At 51.8% G+C, this 19,429-nt stretch overlaps 1 protein-coding gene across 1 annotated transcript in view; it reads right to left on the minus strand.

Moving 5' to 3' along the window:
* The window catches only part of PTPRN2 (protein tyrosine phosphatase receptor type N2), a 690,682-nt gene that overhangs the window by 595,077 nt on the left and 76,176 nt on the right, over positions 1-19,429 (minus strand). The window lies entirely within an intron of this gene.

A 19,429-nucleotide genomic window follows, 5' to 3' on the forward strand; every position in this document is an offset into this window, starting at 1 on the left:
ATTTGGCGCAGTCCAGACGGGCTGTGAACATGCCTTCCCCATTGCCCCCCATGCGCTTCTCCCTCTGCTGCCATCTAGGGTCACAGACTTTCTGCCTGAAGACCTCCTGGTGATGGTTCTCTAGTCAGGGCAGCTAGCAATAAATTCTCTCTCTCTCTTTTTTTTTTTTTTTTGATGGCCTGAAAATGTCATAATTTCCCTTTCCTTTTAGAAGGATACTTCCTCTGGGTATAGAAGTTCAGTCTGGAAGTTATTATCTTTCAGTTCTTTAAAGATATCATTCCATTGTCTTCTAGCCGCCCCCAACTCTGTCAAAGCTGCTGTCAACTGCATAAGGAAACTCCCCCAAAACCCATGGGCTGAAAGCAACAACCACATGCAATTTCGCATCAGTCTGTGAACGAGCCAGGGGTCAGCTAGGGGTGGCTGTGCTCCCGGTGACCCTCCTCCTCCTTTGGGGCCAGGGAGTGGCTCAGTCATATCTTCATGACAACGCTGGAGAAGCAAGAGAGGCCCCCATGTCAGGACCTCCTTATTCCATCCTCATCTGGCTGACCAAGGCGAGCCAGCAGCTGGGTCCAGAATAAGGCAGTGGGAACGAGCACCATCTATAACCAGAGCTGCTTGGCCGAGGACACGAGTGCAGCGAAAGAGGAAGACCTGGGACTTACTGCTGTTTTCCTTGCCGTCTTCTTAGAACCTCTGAGGTTATACGTCTTTTCTCTGCCCTTTCTGGCTTTTTTAAATTTGTATTTTCAACGATTTCACTATACTGTTCCCAGAGTGCGTGCGTGTGTGCAGGGGGGCACGCGGGCACGTTCTTCTTGGGATCCGTGGTGCTTCTTGAACTTTTGTTCGACGAAAGTTGGAACAAAACACCTGCTAGTCTTCACCTCTTCAAACACTGCTTCTCCCCAGTCTCTGTGTCCTCCCCTCTGTGGACTATAATTCACAGTAAGCCACCTCCTTACAATGCTCATGGGGCTCTCCCTCTCTCTGTATTTTCCATCCTTTATTCTCTCTGGATGTGGTCTTCTGACCTCCTTTGCTCATCCCCACTTCCACTATGTCTGATCTGCTATTAAACCCATCGATTACATTCCTAAATCCAGTACGTGCATTTTTCAGGGATAGAATTTCCACGTGGTTCTTTTCTGCTGATTGTACTTCTCTGAAATTCTCCACTTATCAACTATTGCTTCAAGCACCTGAATCATCGTTATTTCAGTGTCAAAGGCTGATGACTTCAATACCTGCACCACTTCGCATCTGCCTGTACCGACTGCCTGTCTTCTCTCAGTCCGGTCACTTGACACGCGAGGCAGTTTTGACCAAATGCTGACCCAGCGTGTGAACAGTGGAATAGGCTCTCGCTGGTATCTCACCCCACACAGGGCTTTTCTTCAGCTTCCGCAGCCAGCAGCGCAGGGCAAAGGGCCTGGATGCATCGTGGGCTGGGCTGGGCTGAGACACTGGGCTATTTCCCATCCGCGGTTCTCCTGCTGTATTCACGGCCTTTCAGGGGCCCCGACTGAAAGCCTAGTTTGCCCGCCAGGGTCCCCGCACTTTGGCAGGCCCTGAACCACAGCTCTCCAGCCCCCAGAAGTCAACACAACTGCTTCGGAGTGGCTGCTTTCTCTCTTGCCATCCCTCTGAGAGCATCGATTACTGACGGGCCTCAACTGGCTCCTCTTCCTGCGGCCCTGGCCCTTCAAGTCCTGGCTGTCTTTGTAACTCCCTGGTGTCTTCTACTGGAAGTTTTCCCTACTTTATCCAGCTTTTCTATTCATTTTAGGTAAAATGGGTCTGCTGCAGACTGGCCATCACACTCAGAAGCAGAAACTTGCTCAGCAGAACTTGAGGGGGTTTTCATAAACGACCTGCACATTCTTCAGATTATTCCCAGATGGTTTAACGTTTTTCATTGTTGCTCTCTTCCACTGTGTCTTCTGTTGATTGTTGGTATTTAGGAAAATTCTTCATTTCTACATTAATCAGGTAGCCAGTCACCCCACTGAATACTGTCAGTAGTTCTCCCATGGGTTCATCGAGGTCTTCCAGGTAAATAATCATATCATTTGAAAACAATGATCAGGTTGTCTCTTCCTTTTGTTTTTGTTTTGTTTTTTTGTTTTGTTTTTTTGTGGTATGCGGGCCTCTCACTGCTGTGGCCTCTCCCATCGCGGAGCACAGGCTCCGGACGCGCAGGCTCAGCGGCCATGGCTCACGGGCCCAGCCGCTCCGGGCATGTGGGATCCTCCCGGACGGGGGCACAAACCCATGTCCCCTGCATCAGCAGGCGGACTCTCAACCACTGCGCCACCAGGGAAGCCCCTTCCTTTTGGTTTTATACCTCTTATGTTTTTCACATTTATTTGATTAGCTAATACAGAAATTCTGATTCCACTGATCTGGGGCAGAATGAAGACAACAGAGGCCCCTGAATGCTCCCAGGTGACACTAATGAGAGGCAAGGCTGAGAGCCCTGGGCTGGTGCTGTCGACACTGTGCTCAGTGACAGAACTAAAGTCACGTGTACAGCTGGTATGCATGTACATGTGGACGCTGAAATCTACGTAGTTAAGCTGGGTTTTGACACTCAATCTGTCTACCTATAAATCTTATCATGTCAAGGAATAGATGTTAAAGTTCTCAAATCTCATTTTGGTACTCTGCAAATAAACACATGTATTTCCCCCTTTAACCTATTAATATGGTAAAAGTCATATTAACTCCTTGCTATGGAATTATTCTTCATTCTTGGAATGAGCCCCAACTGATTCTGACATACTATTCTTCTAACGTGCTACTAGATTATGTTAGTCATACTTTATTTAGGATGTGTACAGGACTCTTTGAGTGGTACTGTACTATGATCTTGATGTTAGTAATACTTTATTTAGGATGTGTACAAGACTCTTTGAGTGGTACTGTACTGTGATTGTTATGTTAGTCATAGTTTATTTAAAGACTCTTTGAGTGGTACTGTGCTATGATCTTTATGTTAGTAATACTTTATTTAGGATGTGTATAGGACTGTTTGAGTGGTACTGTGCTATGATTTTTATGTTAGTAATACTGTATTTAGGGTGTGTACAGGACTCTTTGAGCGGTACCTGTACTATGATCTTTTTGACTGTGGGCTATCTTTTACAGCTTTTTGTATCAACGCTGTTTTGTAATAGAGAATTTGAAGGTTTTCTGTGTGCTATGCTCCAAAGCTGTTTAATTACCACTGGATTTATCAATGCTTTGGAAGTTGGATAGAAAGCTGGTGTTTTTATAAACAATGTCACTGTAATAACTTGCTCTCTACTGTTCATTTCTTCTAAAACAGACTTCTTAAGGCAAAGCCCCCCATGCGTACGCACACATATATGGATGGGCGGGCAGTGGTACCACACACAGCCCTCCCGGAGATGCAGGTCCGTTTGGACAGCAGCTGAGCCCATGGGAAAGCCTCCCTTCTCCTCAAGCTGCGTAAGTGGAGATGGTCAGTGTCGCCAATGGACTAAACACACTGACGCTTCACATGTGCCAGCACTGGGTCACGGGTGATACGAAAACTTCCCTTCCCCGGGGGTAGGGGAGGAAAACGGATACAAACAACCACTATGAAAGATCATGGAAGATTCAGAGAGAAGGCGACATTTAAACCAGCTGTAAAAGCTTAGTAACTCTTGCCTAGAATTTTTTCTCTCTCTCCACAATGCTACTCATCCTTAAACCTGTGAGCCTGGACCTTCCTGTTCTCCCACCATGAGGTGGGGTTAGATGCTCCATCTTTGGGACGGGAGGGTGTTTTCCCATTACCATTATTCAGATGTCTGCCTTCCCACGTCCTTGCATGCTTGGGGTGTTGTGAAACCCCAGCTCCAGCCAGTTTCTGGCACTGACACTCATAAATGAACGTCCCTTCACAAAACGGTGAGTGAATGAACTAATGAACAGACGGATTTCCCAAGCAGTGGTAAAGAGGGACTGTGATTTTGATATTAATTTTAGGACCCAAAACTGTTAGTCTTTTAAAGGTTATATTTAGGAAGAGAGAGAATTAGATAGAAAACATGTATTGTATACATTCAAGAGAGAATTATAGTAACAGTATGTTTATAAATGCACAAAACGTGCCCAAACGCAGGAAAAACACAGAAAAAGATCAAAGCTAAGTTGTCTCAGCTGACAGGACCACGGGCTCGCCTTCTTCCCAAGTTTTCTTTAATGAAGAATACTGCTTTTAGAATGGGAAATAAATAAAACCTCCATAAAACTCTGCGCTTTGGGCCTTACCAGTCAGCACCTTTCGCTTAAAATAAGCAATGCCTACACGCCACTGTGCCAACACCGAAGCCCTCAGGGACTCGCTGTGACTCCCGCCCGGCAGGCACGGGGTCCCAGGGAGCAAGGCCTCACCCTGCAGGGCAGACTGACCGCCTCTACCCGCGACTGGAGAGGGGCCCTGTGGTGGGATAAAGGAAATGAAGGAGAAAACCAAAGTACATTTTTTAAAACTTTGATCTTAAGGGAATCAGTTAAAATTGAGAACAGGATTGTGCAGAAGAAAAATCACTCTTGAATGACTTTTAATAATTATTAGTCTGTATTATGCTTATTACCTACTTCTGCCCAGAGGAGTATCTGTGGAAACTCTTCATCGAGTTTGGCTGGATCCCATCTCTACGCAAGTACCCAGCCTTTTCCCACGCCATCCTCACTGTCAGTGCCCATGCTTAGAAGATTAACTTACATTTTATGAGGTGCCATGAAGCACTGACACTTAAACGTTAGATAACGCTGCGTTACGCCCCGGGGGTTCTCCGCGCCCTGGATAACCAGGATCTGAGGGCACCGCTGTGTGGATGTGGGAATGGACGGCTCCGTTCCGTTTTCTGGGACGCTCAGGCAGGTCATGCGGGGACCGCCTCCTGCCCGCTCGGCCAGGCGTGGTCGGGGGGAGGGTCACCCTGTCTGCACGCAGGGCTCCCCACGAGCGGTGCCCCAGCAGCTGGCTTTGCCCACGGGCTGCACGCAGGGCGGTACTCGCTCCTGCTATCCGGGGCAGCAGCTCTGAGACCTAAGGAGAGGGCCCGGCAGTGGGGCCGGAGGACACCTGGCCGTCCAGGGCCTGGGCACTCCCAGCAGCTGGCCAAGCGGGCGTGAGGCCCCTCGGCCCGCTGGGACCCCGAGAATCGGCGAGAGAGCAGTCCGGCCCGAAACGCTCCCCATCGCGCGCTGCGCGAACCGGCCCAAGGAAGGAGCGCGGAGCCCCGCAGCCCGCCCGGCCAGGCGCCCTGCCGGGGAGCCCAGAGCCGCGCGCCCTCGGTGGGGCAGAGCCGCTCGGAGACCCCCGCGCGTCCGCCGCCCCACAGGGGCTCAGCCTGATCCCAAGAAGCCCGTGGGCGACCCTCGAGGAGTCGGGGAGGAATTACAAGAGGAATCTCCCACCTCCGGGGTGGGGGGCCGATTTCCTGGCTCCATCCCCCACCTCGCGGGATGCCTGCGGCCTGTCCACCCCGCCCCGCTGCTGGGACACACGGCAGGGCAGCTCCGACAGCTCCCACAGCCACCTTGAAACTGCTCGTGCAACGGTCCGACCGGCGTCGTCTCGATTGTTTTAATACAGTTAGGCTTCAGGTCCAGGGCAGTTCGCTGCTGTTTCTTCGAGGCCAGTTCTCGGACTTGTGGCAGCTTGTGTCATGGCTACGTCTGGTCGTCACGTAGTGAACCTAGTGGGGGCGCTTCAGGATCTACAAAGCAGCTCACAGGACGTGGCTCAGAATACGATGTGCGGCCCTGAGGAGGAGCTGAAGGGCTTTGACTTCAACGACTAAACTATTATTATTTTGCTTGTTTCACTGTTTTCCTTTGCTTCTGCATTTTCTGACTTCTCTGATTAAATTTATTCTTTAAAGTTTTCCTACAGACAAAAGGCAGGCAGAGGACATGGGGGGTCTGTCCTGGGAAGGCCCCATAGGGTCCTGCTCTGTTACAACAGGAACAAGAGAAGGACCAGGGGACCACGGTGACCGAGGGTGGAAGTGCCCAACGTGAATACACACAGGCAACCGCCGGACCTCAGACTGGACGGCCAGGCGATGCTCCTGTGGGAAATGCTACCCAGACAGGCAGCCCGGGGCGCGGGGGGGGCGGCGGGGGGTTGTTCTGCTTTTATTGGAACCTCGTGTTAATTGACTGTTCGAAACTACGTATATACATTGCTTTGATAAAGTTACCTGAGGGAGAGTTAAAAGCACCATGTCCCATAAACACAAAGTAAACACTGACCTCTGCTTCGGCCAGCCCTGCAGTGGGCGCTGTTGCAGATGCCCAGAAACATCAATTAGCCAGACAGTCAAGACCCTGCCCGTGCAGCTCACATTCCAGGGGCGGACAGACCGTAAGCCATACCCATAACCAGCATCCAGCCTGGTGACAGATGCCACACGCCAGACGCTGCCCTAAATATATGGCCTCCAGCAGATGCCTGCCAAGACCCAGTCACACGCCAGGCGCTTGCCGGACTTGGGCACATGGGCTCTGACTTCCTGAGTCTACAGCATAGAGCTCCCAGGGTCACACGTGCTAAGCTGCTCACCTGGGGACCTACTTTCAGATCTTGAACCCAGATCCCCTGCCCTCTCGCCCGGCGGTCTTTCTGTTGCATGATGATGCATCTGCATCTGTGCAGCAACAAAAAGGACGCACATAAGGCAAACACAGAATTCACCCCCTCACTTTACATAGCACATGTGTAAGTCACTGGCCTCCAAAACTTAGGTAATTCTACTGCCAAAGACCTGGTAGCCCCCCTCCCAGATCTGGCCTTGTTGGGTTGGGTTGTACTGAGTTGTTGCCAACTGTCTACATCCCTGCTTTCCTTGACACCCTACCCTATTTCTACCTGACCAAACAGCCATACAAGTAGTCAGTCTAGGGTACAACTGGAATGTTGTGGCTCAAGTGAAATAAAGTATGAAGTCTCCCATAAACTGTAAAACACTGTGCAGGTATTAATAATATTTTGTAGCATTTTTACAGTCTTCTGTGTTCTGGCAAGTCTCCTTAATAACGAAGTACAGAATGCTGTCAACTAATTGGACTAGGGCTACTTACCTAAGAGTTTTGTGCTGCGATCTGCGATTTCTTAAATGGCAGATCAGTCATTTGCACTGATTTGCATGTCCACGGAGAAATACATTCTATGCTAACGATGTTCTTTCTAACAAGCCATACAAGCGATAATGAGGAGACTGAACCCCCCTCCATTCCTCTGGCTCTGGTGCACAAAGCACAGCTGGCATTTCAGTGTAGATGTCATGGAATTTTTAGGGTTGGAAGGTTTCTTAGAAATCATCTGGCCCCGAGGTTCTCAACTATGACTGTGCGTTAGAATCACTTCAGGGAGCTTCCAAAAAAGAAGAAAGGAAGAAAAAGAAAGAACACTGATGCCGACAACCCCCTCCCCAATCCTGATTCGACTCTGCCAGATGACGCCTGGCCATCAGTTGTTTAAAAGCTTCCAGGTGTTTCTAATGGGCAGCCACGGTTTGTAACCCCTGATGTAGCCAAACTCCTCACTTTACAGGTGAGAAAACTGGCTCCTTCCACGGAGAATTCACTTAAGTAGAAGGTCAAGGAAATGTCTGCTGGTAGAGCCTAGACTGGCCCTGAGTTTTCTGACTTTCGGTCCAACATGCTCGTGCTTCAGATATCATGGCCACACTGTGTCCATGGCGGTGCACACGCACACGTGCCAGATGAACCAACGGCGCCAGGCTTTCAGATTAAGAAAATGAAAACATTAATCCACAGCGAGCAGACCCAAAACGCGTGAAGTTTGGGTCTAGTTGTTTTGTTTGTGATTCCTTTTAAAGAGTGAAGAAACGAAATACAAACTGTTGCTGCACCTTTGTCTGTGGCAGAGAAGAGCCCACCACCCTGCTGAGACAACGGGTGTAAGCAACTCAAGACTCCCCAGCCCCCAACCTGCCTGGGCCAGAAGGAGAACCGTGACCTGGTGGTTGAAGTCCACAGAGGCCAGAGCCAATCAGACTAAAGACAGGGCTCTGATGACTTGGGCTCCAGACAGGTGAGGCTGACGACTGGCCCCCGCCCCTGCCCCACGACCCACGGGGGTCTTGATCATGCTCGAGTGCATTTCTGTTCACTGAAACAAATAAGAACAAGAGAATCCTACCAGGTCAGCTGCCATGTAGGATTTGTTCAGGCCACTCGGCAAGTGAGAGAGAAAGTCTAGCCAAAGGAAAACATAAGGAATGGGGATTTTTCCTACCATCATAACAAGGTCTGACATATTGGAAAGTAATAAAGTAGAGATGGAAGAATTCCATTTGGACATAGGTTATAATCAAATAAGGTCATGGTGTTTCATTTCAACAACTGGTAACATAAAATTTATTCCACTTTGCTGAAGAACAAAGACCGACCAATAGGCAATCCTATTGTGTGTTTTCCCAACTGTGTGTTTTCCTAGTGGCATGTGTGATAATCTGCCTTTTATTTCTTTTTATTTCTTACATTTCTGCATCTTACCAGAATCTCAGGTAACCAGACTCAGGGGAACTCCCCAGGCAGGTACCCCAAGACAAGCCCTACCTCCTCCTCCACCCCCAAAGGCCCACACAGGGTGTTCACAGCAGCCTTCCTATGACAGCCAAACACTGGAAACACCCCAAACACGGCCCACTCATCGACAGAACAGGACTCAGCAACAGAGGAACAAACGTCTGAGGCGGGAGGTGTGGGCCAGAGAGGGCCGAGGTGAAGGGCGGTGCGGACGGCCCAGGTGGAGAGAAGCTCAGGACCCCACGTTACTTGGGGTGTAGCGCACAGAGAGGCAGACACACAACCCTGGGTGCGCATCTCGGTGGATTTTCGTGCATCACACAGAATTTAAGGAAGGGGTGAGCTGCATGCTGGTGGTGGGCAGAGAAGGCACGGGGGTGGGGAGGGTCTGCTCCATCCCCAGGTGAGCCCACCAGGCAGCCAGGGACTTCTGGAGGACAGGGCAACACTGCAGGGAGGGGCCAGGACCTGCCTGGTGACCAGACCCCCCCCCCCGACTCTGTCAGATTGGCCCCTCAAGGACTTAAAACCCTGGTCATCTTGATGAGGCCAGTCCACGTCTGGACCACAGCCCGGGTAATCACTATTCTAACGCATCCATTAATCTTGTACTACTTCCAATCTCTTCACCACGTTACGCTGCTCAAAACACTGGACTCTTGACCTTGAGCTGGCCTGACTGCTACAGACCCAGAGCAGTGGGAGGTCTGAGGAGCCTGAGGTCTGTCCAGGCCAATCCCACCACTGAGAGCCCTTCAGGCAATCACGCTTCTCCCCCTCCTTCTCTCCAAGCACTCTCAGAGGATCAGTTCTATTCTAAGCAAAAATCAGAGCTGTTATTTCTTTTCCAAGATGGAGGAAGAAAACAGGAAAGCAAACGGTCCTCCTGTCAAACCTCACAGCAGGGAGCTGAGGAAGAGCCCTCCCCCACCCCACGGTGGAAGGTGACTGAGCCGGTGAACCTCCTCCTTGGAGATGAAAGAAGAACCTTCTCCTTGGCCACAGGGCCAGCCTCCCTCTCCCTCTCCCGCCCCCGCCCTCCTAATAAAGCCCACAGGCCGGCCACAGCCTGATTTCCACAGGGTCTCACCCACACAGCATCACCAGTTTCCAGTCTCTGGGATTTCTTCCAATTCTGAGAACAAGTTTAAAACCCCGTTAACAAAACTGATTTCGCGCCAAATGAATCAAGGGGCGGCCCCTCCGCAGATCGTTTTCTCTTATTCATGAAAGTGAAGGCAATCAAGACCCTCCCAGCTGATGGGTTCCCCGGCCCAGGGTTTCTCCAGGGTTTGGGTGAGCGTGACGCTCCTGGCTCATCCTATCACCGGAATCTGTTTTCAGAGCAAAAAGACAACACCAGTCACCAGCTTGCCCAGCTGGTACCACCAGCCCCCGCTCGGCTCCTGCAAAGTGCTCGCGACGCGGTTATTCTCACTTCAACACCCATCTCACCATAAACGACCATTTCCTCACTTTTGCCGACATCATGAAGGGTTCACAAGTAGCAAATCGAGAACTTGCCCCTTGAAGGCCCATGATGGTGATCCCCCCGTGCTTCTGTGCAGCTGTGGGAAGCAAATGATGATTCAGTTGGAGGAACAGTGGGGCACCCCCGGGTCTAGATTCTGCCGCGTTCACCCAATTTAACATCTAAGTGACCAAGTTTACCACCCGTTAAATGAGAACGAAATTATCTCAGGAGAAAAGAATCGCTCAGGAATGTTGCAGAAATCCAAGAAGATAACGTGTGAAAACACTCAGAAAAGTACATAACCCGATGCAAACACACTGCTATCACATAACCCTGTTTCAGTTACAGAAGAGACATGCGGGGCATTAACCCTCTTGGACTCCCTCACAAGCTCTGAGCCCGGGGAACAGACCAGGCCATGTTTCAAAACAACCCCACGCCAAGCCTGACCTCGTGAAAATCACCCCTGCGTTGGAGACCTCTGCCATCACCCAGCCGTCAACTGACACTCAACAGACCCGCCCCTGTGGAACCTGTGTGCCCAAGGGTCCCAGGACGGGCAGACGGCACCTCTGAAACAGAGGCTCACCCCGGGATGGCCCCAGCTGCTGTGTCTGCCCAACGCCCCTGCGGTGGAGCCGGCTGGGTGGAAATCAGCCCAGGGGCAACATTTAGGCCATGGAAACTGACTGCAAATCAACATAGCTCCCAATCTCTTCCAACGCCTCCAGCAAAATGAACCAAAACTGAACGAGGATGTAGCACATTTCTCTCAAGATCGCAGCAATTCTAGACTCAGAGTCCTACTAACAGAGAAGGGGCAGCCACGAAATACATTAAAACTTTAAAACCCTTCCTGCCACAAACCCACGTCCATCCTCTGAAGAAACTGTGTCTGTAAAAAGCTGTTTCACAGGGTGGGCGTCCCCAGGGCCGGGAGGCGCGAGCCCACTCCTGGGACAGCTCCGTGGAGGCGGGCCGATCCCGCCCCAGAGCAGACAGGACTAATGCAACCACGGGGTCTGCGCCCCAGCAGGGGCTGCTGCCGCTGGGAGAAGGCCACACCCTGCAGACTGGACCACACTGCTGCAGCCCTGCCCCCGTTGGCCACACGTTTATAATCGCCGTGGCAACAGGGCGGGGGAGCGGAAAGGGTTCCCAGCTCCGAGCAGGGGATGCTTCCTAAAGTGCAAAAATGCATCCCCAGACGCAGGGCTCCAGAGGAGGGCACGGTCGTAGGCTCAGGGAATCTAGGGTGGTCTGAAATGAGCTCATTAAAACTCCAATCTCGGCTTCCAAAGACAGCTCAGACCATCCAACTGTCTAACAGTTGGTAATGATAAACTGAAAAAAAAATGTTGTTTTAAATACTAATGCAGAAAAAAACAGGCTGCCATAAATATCTTAAAAACCAAATGTTTTAGGCACTTGAAAGGAAAAGAAGAAAACTGCAGCGCAAATACCAGTCCAACATAAACCTCAAATAGTGACACTTCTTGGCTCTGATACAGTCTACTTGGCTGAACTCACTCCACCCAGGCCCCAGATGCTCCTGTACAATAGCGCTCCTCTTCACGTTGCTGACGTTCCTAGGCAGACACAAGAGCTAGGGCTTACAAGACCCCAACCCCAACCGCAGCATAAACAAATCAGCAGAGGCTCAGGCCAGAAAGAAAGCCCTGGTGAGCGCGGCTACCAGGGTGTGGAGGCGGGTTCTCATCCCCGCAGCCCCCGCCCACCTGCACAGCCAGGCAGTGCTGCCCACTGGCAGCGGGCCGTTCATCCCAGGCGAAGAGGCACAGGGCCTCCGGACTCCACACGGAATCTGCTCATTCATCAAGAAGCTATCACACACCGAGATCACCGGCGGATCCATGGACCCTGGACCCTGTAGGAGACACTGTCCATAACTGGCCCTTCGAGTTAACTTTCCCCCAGAGAAAGCTCTCAGCAGCTCTGGTTTGGATATAACAGAAAACCTGAAAATAGGCTTCATCTACTAGATAACTCATTATCCTCGACTGTCTTCGCAATTAGAGATTTTGAAGGGTTAATTCGAGTAATTGGTAAATCAATCTAGAAACAGGGACAAAAGGGAAAAATACTATTTCAAGAGCGTCTCCATACACACGCACATCCCCAGCTGGGGCACTGTCCTCAAAGCCGGTGGCCCACCCGTGAGATGGAGACACCGCCTCTCATTCTTGTTAATTCCTCCCTGGGGCGGGGGAGGGCCCACCAGGTGGAGGTGAAGACCCCCGGCAGGGCGACCCCTGAGGATGGGTGGGCAAGGCGGCAGCGGGGCTGTGGCGGAAGGACGGGCTGCTTGGCTGGAGGATGAGTCCTGCCGGAGGACGTCCTGGAGAGGCCTGGCGAGGCGAAGGTCCCCAGTGGGACAGTTTAACTGTTCCCTGTGGACGCACGATGACCGGGCAACTGGGAACTGCAGCAGGTCACCTCTGTGCCCTGGGAGCAGGGGACAGGGCACGGGGCCTTGGACCGTTACCCTGAAATTCCAAGGGGTGGGGTGCACTCAGTTGAGCCTAACCGAGTCTGGCGGTGGGCGCCCCGGGACGGGCTAAGCGAGGCTCGTCCGGCAGTCTGCTGGGGAAGAGGTGCGGGGATAGGCACGCTCAGAGCCATGCTGTGCAGGGACGAACCCCCAGGACTTTGCTTCCTTAACGCCCTGGCTCAAGGGAAGACCACAGACGGCTAGGTCTGAAACTACACTTTCACGTGTACCCTCTCGCTGCTTATTCAGAATAAAACACCCCCGTCGTTTCCCAGTATTGATTACTGTAGTTACAAAGCCACACCAGATACGACACATTAGGGTCGCCATCGACGATGCTGACGCGGCGCCCCATGAAGACGCAAAGAAGCAGAGTCCTCAGCTTCCGACGTATGAATGTCTTTTAATCCCCCCATAACTGCCAGCCCAGGTGCCGGAAGAAGCGGCCCGTATCTCCCTGGAAATTCAGGGCCCAGAGCCGCTAAGCGGGAGGGGCTGCCTGGCGACCTGCCGACCGCCCCGGAGCTGAGAGGAAGGAAAGCGGGTCACTTCCGGGTGCAGCTTCCTGCTTCCCGAGCGGCAAGGAGGTAAGAGGAGAAGCCAGGAGCCGGGTCCTGCCCCTCCCGCCTCCCCTGCAGGAGCCCAGCCTGGGGGACAGGCGCCAAGGGCTCTTTGGAGCCCTGGGCGCCTACGGTCGTGCCCGCGCTCTGAGCACGCGTGTGCGTGCGGCGGGCACGCAAATGGAGCACAATCAATTTTAACTCATCTCCAGTCATTCACGTGAGGCTCAAAATTGCATTTCTTTTCCTGTTAACATGCCAAATTAAACTCTGCTTCACACCATTTAACTCAGTAATTAATGCCCATTCCCTCTGAGCTTTGATTAATTGGGGTTTGGGAGCGGAACAAGCCTCCCGGCCACGCCGAGGGATGCAGTCCCACACCTCTGGGCTCCGGGGCTGCAGCTGGGGCCGTGGTCCTGCCCACAGAGCAGCCTCGGATGACACAGATGCTTCCATCACAGCACAGAACAAAGGTGGTGAGACCGTTCAGACATGCTCCCTGCTAGACCGTCTTCCTGAGGAAACGCCGGGCACGTTCCACGTCAGCATACACAGGAAACAGGCTGGCAGGGCGCACAGCAACTGGTAAAAGCCGTTGCCTCTCGGTGGGCTGAGATGCGGTGGACGAGGGGGTGTGGAGAAAACACTTCACTTTTTATTCTATGTATTTCCAAACTGCTCATTTTTAATGAGAATGTATTCAAGTATTATCAGTATAATCCACTTTGAATCAATACACGATAAGCCAAAAAGAGAAAAGCAGGTAAATACTCCAGGAACTAACGTTTTCCTTTTTTATACAGTAAGACTTTGCTGCCATCTTCTATCATCACAATAACGCAGAAGTGGGCTCAGGAGTAACAATGATGCTCTGCTTCTCAAGGGAGCCGAGTGCTGACCGCTGCCCACTGTCCTGTGTGCACACACCACACGCGGTGTGAAAACTTGAGAAAGAGATAAGAGAATTGCTTACGTGGAAGAAACAGAATGGAGCTGTGGTGTTATCTTCAGGGGAATTTTTATTGTGTCCTTTATTCTCTTCTATATTTCCAGATTTTGTAAGTTATAATTAGGAAAAATAAAGTCTTTATTTTTAAAAATCCACTCAACAGATGTGAAGATAAGCAGTGAGAATTGACACGCTGTGACTCAATGCAGAATTAGACTTTGCCATTTCCTCCTTGATCTCCAACAATCTCCTTCCTTCTGCCAACTGCCACAGACGACGCCCGTGAGTCAGGTGACACGCTGGGCCCCAACCTTGGAGCTTGTGGTGAGGGAGGTGCACACATGCACCTTGCTCAGGGCAGAGAAGGAGGGGTTTCTAAATCAACCAGGAAGACTTCCTGGAAGAGGAGATTTTTGGCGTTGTCACTAACATTCAATTAAATGGGGTATGTCCGCTAGAAAATGACAAAAGACACAATTTTATTTCTCATAAGCTTTGTTTTAAATAAGCTTCACAGCATGGTAATCCTTCTTAAGGACTCTGGGAGTGCTTTACTACCTGACAGTATGTCTCTGCAAAAACTGGTACACTAGAAAGTTCTGGAAACCATCGCCATTTACATTTTATGGGTAATACATATTTGGTTCCCATTTCCTACCCTCCGAACAGCTATTCAGCTTTAAACCAACACACATAAGTAAGCATGTTGTTGACTCAGGAGACGGTGCCAAACTCTCCATTAAAGCAAAACTAAAACAGACAAACGTCTTTGCCCTCAGTAATGCGCCCCTTCTGTAAGTTTCAAGGGCTCTGGACAGACTTTTACAGGCGCACAGCCCCTCGTTCCACAGCTCTGGTTCTCAAACGCACCGACCCCTCATTTCTTCCCCATCACCAGGGACGCCTGTGGACGGCCAGAACGGCCCTACGCTCTCCACCCAGAACCCTCGAGGCTGTATGAGAAGGAGGGCGGGTTAGCCCCACTTGGTGCTGCCCCTCCGATCACAGGCGGGCAGCAGCCTGGTCCACGCAGCAGGTGCGGATGCAGCTGCATTCAGATGCTGCTTGCAGAGGACTCGCCTTGGCGTCACGTGTCACATGAAAACCCTCCAGCGGGACAAACTGAGCTTGGATGGGGAACCCTACTTTCTTTCCTTAGAGCTCAACAGACGTGTAAAACGGAATCCAACGCTGGAGCAGGGGGTACGGGAGGGCTGTTGAGGGCAGAGGCGGACCCTGCAACGCGGGATGGGGGAGAGGAGGGCCCCCCCGTCTCCCCTGCCAACCACCGCGTCCAGCCGCACTTGGCCAGCTTCTCCAAGCCCCTCCTCCTCTGTTTCGCCATCCGCAGCCGGCAGGACCCATGCTCACACCCGAGTTAGGGTCTGGTCCCGGGAGGCAGGCAGGCCCTCAAGCGGGTTCCAGAAATGCCTTTTCCGGGACGAGCGCAAGTCCTGTGCGTCACCCCAACCAGCAGAGAATCCGAGTGAGGGCCCGACTCGGCACAGCAACGTAGCCCATGTGCCGTGCCTGTCCGTGGCCAGGATGGAGGTCGCACCTGCGGGCAGAAAGCAAGAAGGCCAGGCCAACAGGGGCCACGGCAGGTGGGCACTGCTGGGCGGGAACCCATGAGAGAGGCAAGGAGGAGGGTGGGTGGGCAGGGGTGCTCTGTGTGCTAACCCCACGACAGGTGCCATCTGACCAGCGCCCCCCGTGGGTCCAGGGCATGTCCTTGAAGAGGAAGTGCTGTGCTCCCAGCAACTGCATGGATCAGGAAAGGACCCCTCACTCAATGGGCCGCCACCGTTCATCTCCAACAGGCCTCCGTGTCTGGATGCAAACTGTCCAGAAATCAGTAAATACCTTCTGCATGCGCATGATAGCAGACCCCTAGCAGAGGAAAGGCAGTACTTCAAGACTCCTCGACAAACTTCAACCGAGAAGGGAAGTTAAAACACAAACCCTTGAAAACAACTCCAGGCACTGAGACCCGTGGCAGGACAAGGTAGGTGTTCTGGTGAACAGCAGGAGGGAAAGATCAGCGGGTGCAGGAACCGCAGGAGGAGGGGGCGGGGCTGGACGAGGGAAGAGGCCCGGGAAAGGAAGGAGAGCGAGAACAGCGCGGAAGGCAACCCGGTGAAGGGAGGTCACCTTAAAGGTAACCCGGCGGCGGCAGCCACGTGGCAAATGACCTCAAAAGCTCGCACTGGCCGTAGGGGTCTAGACGCGACTCTGTGGGAAGAGAGGCACTGAGGACCGCAGTCGAAGTGGGTGGGACGCACGGAGGGGGAGGGGACTTGGGGGCAGGTCCACCGGTCAGGAGGGAAGTGCAGCAAAGCGGCAGCACGGGTCCTTGTGAGCAGGAAACGCAGAGAATCAGAAGATACTGCAGAGGGGGAGCTGGCAGGACTGCGGGTCGCGGTGCATGAGGGGCCCCTTAGATCTAGGGCGACAGACGAAAAGGACAACTTTAAAGAGCAAACTGAAATAATTCTAGCCATTAGAGAACAAATGTAAGTGTTCCAGAAGTGACTCGAGAGAAAGATTAAGTCATCCTGGAACAGAAAAGAGAGTTTAGGTGTAATCCCATAGGTATACTAAATGTTAGGGAAGCAGGTTCCCAAATTTTTTAAAAGTAGATTTGATTCCATGGCCAATAACTCGAAATGGGAGACAGTCAAAAAACAGATGTTATGTCCTAAAAATAAATGCTGAAGGTCTAATTATCAACTACTCCATACATAAAGAAAAAAGGAAATCAAATTTGCAAAGATGTTTTAAAAGATCGTGCTTCGGCTGAGAAGTGAGATGTCTGCTTTCACGCCTGCCATGGGAGCACAAATCAGGACCGCGTGATAGAAGCCGGGTTGCCAGCACACGCCACGAGCCGCCAAAGCCCCGCAGACCACGACCCAGTACTCTGGGTGTGAGGATATATTCTAGGAAGCCAATGCAAACTACTGCTGAAAACCTTAGGCACAAAGCCCTTCTTTGCTATGACACTTATATTAATTTAAACAACAGTGGATGTATCCTAAATATTAAAAACCATGGAAATGCTCTTTAAAGTTATGTTACACCCACATGATTTGAATATTAGGCAGATATTAAAGAGAAGGTCTGCAAACAGTTATTCGTAGCATCAGAAAATGCAGGTTTAGACTATTGACTGCTCAGGATACAAAACTGTAGGTTTAATATGCTGGCGACTATGCAGAAATCTGCACAGGAAACAAGGCTGGAGAACTTCCATTAAACTATTCACACAGAGGCTTCCCCTGGGCAGTGACTTCTACTTTCCTCATATTTTCGGCTTTTGAAACTTTTTAATATGAGCCCGTCTCTATTAAAAGAAGAGAAGTGGGAGGAAATGACTAAAGAAATCAGGAAGGAGAAAGCAGAGGCACCGGAGCGCGGGGTGAGCACCCGGGAGAGGCGTGGCGACGCGCGCACACCCAGGGGGCAAGTTCACGTTTCTGCCCGGGGAAGGTGGGGAAACCTCAAGGGCAGGAAAACACTCCACCTGTTCACTCCCTGGTCAGCTGGCCAAGGCTGAGCCGTGCTGCGATGACAACATCCCCTTAGCTCAGTGAGCCGGGCCAGCTCGGTGTGCGTGCAGAGTCTGTGGCTCTGCTGCAGGGACTGAGACTCCCCTCTGCACCCGGGTGGTCGTGGCAAAAGCAGCTGCTCATGGGGCAGTGGCCGTGACACCACTCAGGGTTCGCTCCCCAGGAGGGGGCTCCTCCACACACGAAGCTCTCCTGCGGCCGGGACACTCCATCTTCCCCAAGCCCCTCCTCCACGGAAAGGGCAGGACATCATCAAGAACTGAGGACACAGCGAAGTGAGGATATAAGACTGAATGGCCGAGGACACAGCAGGAGAACTGTGCTTCCTTAAAGGAGTCGCTTCTCTGATGCAGACAAATGGACTCCCCCAGGTTACAAACGGCGGCCCCTCCATCTGGGCCAACTACACACAGATGGGCACAACTTCTCTCCCAGGATTCAGGAAGTTTTCAAGGAAAATCCTGCTCAGTGGGCCCAGAGCAACGTGGATCACAGAAAGCACTAGGGCTGCCCCCAAACTGACCGACTTCAGAGTACTCAAATCCTGAATTTCTTCCTGATCCTTTGGAGCCGTGTGGTTGGTCTCATCTGTAGTCTCCACCACAGCAAGCTCAGCGAGGGCTTCTGTGGGAAAGCGGGCACGACGAGGGCTGACTGGCCACTGGTCCTCATTGCCCAGCACAGGGACCTCCTCAGACACACCCCCAGGGCCTTGAGCAGAGGCCGACCTGCAAACACCGCGGCTGAACTCCCAAGAGCATGCTTCAGGAATTGGAATAGCCCAAGAGAAGCAAGAGAATGGTCCACTGGTGAAGATCAAAACCCGCAGACCTGGCCTCTACATCTTGCTGATAAAACGATCCTCAACATCTTTATCCAAGATTCAAAGCGCCATGAACCTGAGACTTGTCCAGACAAAACTATTATCAGCCTCTACCTCCCTGGAGTCTAGAAGCCCAATCAGGATATCACCGTCAAGTGAAGAACCAGTAATCTGATCGGTCCTCAGTGCTGCTTTTATTACCCAAACAGCAGAAGCCACAACAGGAGCATCATCTTCCTGGAAGGGGGTGAAAATGGTTCTCACAAAGTGGAGTTTGTAAAGCCATTCCACGGAAATCCCACTAAGCGCCGGAAATCGGCCTTAAGAGCCGGAATGCCGAGCCCGCCCTCGGGGCAGCCCCTCCGCACAGAGCCAGCAGCCTCAGAACGTCTAGATCACATGGGCCTTTTCAGGCTCTCCGGGTGGCCCATGATTCATACCGTGTTGATTTTATTGCTGTTACCTAATCTCTTTTTCAAACTGACTGTACTTTTTCATAGTCTCCAAGTTGTCAAATTAAAGCATCTTATTATTCTATATTTTCCAGTGCAATAAAACAGAATAGCTCCGTTTATCAAATTTGCCAGGGCATGCTGGGTACGCCAGTAGATCACAACCAGCAGCTGACAAACCCAGCTTGTGGTCGCTAAACACAAAAATGAAAAAAAAAAGAAAAGTGTTCTGAGAGCTTCCAACAAAAATACTGATTTGGTCTGCTTCTTTCAGACCTCAAGAAAGCTTTAGAAGGAAAAGAAGAAAAAAGGGAGGGAGGAGGGAGGATGGTTCCTTCACGTGCTCGGGGCCCAGGGGCCTGTGCTGCTGGGGACCGGCAGCTGCATTTCTGAGACCCCAGAAGGGCCAACTCAAGAAAGAGGCAGTGGGTGGCCCGGGACCTGACCCCAGGCCTCGTCCAGATTCGGAGGCCCGCCAGCCCAGCCAGGCCCAGTGAGGCT

The sequence above is a fragment of the Pseudorca crassidens genome, chromosome 8 (genome assembly GCF_039906515.1).
Source record: "Pseudorca crassidens isolate mPseCra1 chromosome 8, mPseCra1.hap1, whole genome shotgun sequence".
Taxonomy (NCBI): Eukaryota; Metazoa; Chordata; class Mammalia; order Artiodactyla; family Delphinidae; genus Pseudorca; species Pseudorca crassidens.